Genomic DNA, 2,161 nt, shown 5'->3' with positions numbered 1-2,161 from the left:
TTATTCATCTGATATATATCTCGTCATTTTTCTCTGGATTTGTCAGTGCTAACCATACTGTCACATTTGTCTGCAGTTGTAGAATTTTTCATTGCACCCTCAAAGCTAAAGAGGATTTGCATAATATAAAAGCAAGTGATGAACACAGGACGTAGAGCTGCACGTAGGGAAAGAGTTTCCTTTCATCTCCTACAAGAACCGGAGATCTTCCAGTGGAAGAACCTGAATTTACGGGAATGCTATAATTCAAAAAGAAAATACCCCAAGGGGAAAAAGTAGAGGTAAGTCCGAATTTTTTCCTTCATTTCTGTAGGCGGGGAGGCAGATGAGCAGAGTGATACCATCTATCCAATCATCTGCCCCCGCCTGAGTTTCAATGCTCCCAGTTTTAATTAACACAGCAGGGAAGCTCTCCTGAACTGAACTCAACAGTGGGAGAAAAACTTGTAATGAGCAAATAAGAAATGGAAATAAATGTAAACTTTCACACGGAAAGCAACAAAGCATAATCTTGGTAATAGTGGCAAAACAGCATTTGCCTGGAACATTTCAAATGGTGGATTCCTGAATAAAACGACTGATCTAACGTTTTAATTAGACCTATAACTTCTGCAGACTGAAGGTGTGCATCATTCCATGTCAGAATCGCTGAGGCTGCACTCAGTAACGCTGTTCGTCACAGCGAAGTGCTGTCTCTGTCACGTGACGACGCAGGGGCTGTCAGATCTGTCACCCAGATACAGGTAGAGGCAACAGCTCAAAGCTCTCGCATTCACACTAGATGTTAGGCTCAATACACCTTGGAGAGTGGCCACCTCACAGTAAATCAATTGAATATAAAAAGCTAAGTCATTTCTTTACATTGGATACACAGCATACCAGCAGGAAGAACTAATGCCAGAAGCAACCCCAAACCCATAGATGTGTAGATGCAGGCGACCGAAACTTCAGAGAATTATAAGATAACATGATCATGTTGGATCCCAAAGACCCGTTTGTAAAGCATCTGTTCCCACCAGCCCAGCTTCAAATATCTGGGCTGCTGCTGAATTCATGCACAAACTCTGGGCAGAATAGCAAAACAGGGCTCCCTGCTTCTCACACACTTGGTCCCTTCTTGTTGCCACTGCCTCTAGACTCCCATTTATGTGTCTGACGCCCTAGGAGGGGAATCCACTTTCATAGCTCCTGGGTCCTGCCAAGCAGACTGAATCTTCTCACGTTATCATCACCCAGATGTTCTCTCGTCTCCTCCATCATTAAAATGGATCTTTCACCTCAGGACTCTTCTAGCTCACCAGATTCATGAGCTGAACCAAAGCATTCATGGTTTATGTAAGATCAGCTTCTCATCACTGCCAGTTACCAAGTTCACACTCACTGGGGAGGCATTGGCTGACCCCAGTGAACGAGCAACATGGGACTTCCAGGGACTGCAGGATATCCAAGGGGAAAGCAATGAGGGAAGAGGTAGAACTCTGTTTCCACTAAACACACATCCTTTTATCAAGGATGTCCATAACTGCCTCGCCCGCGTAAGTTCACAAACAGCCGAGAACCAGAAGGTGTCAGAGCTACACCTGACCAAGTGGCACCCTCAGACTGATGGCACCTCGTCGCTCGGCTTGTGTCTTCAGCTGGAAATCCGTCAGAGAAGGACCCGTGACTCTGAGGTTGTTGAATGTCTTGAAGGCACTGAGCAAGTTGTTGACATTTTAATGCTGGGAAGAGGCCAGGTGAAAGCAATTAAAACATAAATGATAAGTAAAAATGCTAATGCAAAGAAAGGGCTTATTTTAGATTTCGTAACAACCCAAAGTACAGTTATGGATTTTCAGGGGAAAGTAGATGCTTCCTATCACCTGCTGCTCCTCAGGGTGGACCAAGAGGAGGCGACCGCCATATCAGCACCCTCCCGGGAATTCGCCAGATGTTACCAACCCCTTGGCAGACAGGCGCCTGTTTGGCCTGCTGCCTGGAATTAATAGAGAGCAGCAAGCAAAGGGACTAACAAGAAATTGAAGCAGGGTGCAGCCAAGAGGAGGGCCCCAAGAAGGGATTTGTAATGGGGTCCAGAGCTCAAGGTGTCCAGGAAATATTAGAAAAATGTATGTAGGATGTCCTCACCCCCACAAGCCTGAGCCAGGGGGGATGGGACACA

At 45.9% G+C, this 2,161-nt stretch overlaps 1 non-coding gene across 1 annotated transcript; it reads right to left on the bottom strand.

Moving 5' to 3' along the window:
- Window positions 1-305: 305 nt before the first annotated feature.
- Window positions 306-438, bottom strand: LOC112323034 (small nucleolar RNA SNORA36 family). Its single transcript, XR_002976682.1, has one exon. It is a non-coding gene; the product is annotated as a small nucleolar RNA SNORA36 family (small nucleolar RNA).
- Window positions 439-2,161: the final 1,723 nt, after the last annotated feature.

Source organism: Desmodus rotundus, chromosome 10, assembly GCF_022682495.2.
Source record: "Desmodus rotundus isolate HL8 chromosome 10, HLdesRot8A.1, whole genome shotgun sequence".
NCBI lineage: Eukaryota > Metazoa > Chordata > Mammalia > Chiroptera > Phyllostomidae > Desmodus > Desmodus rotundus.
The sequence above is the reverse complement of the archived record's forward strand: the minus strand, read 5'-3'. Positions and strand labels throughout refer to the sequence as shown.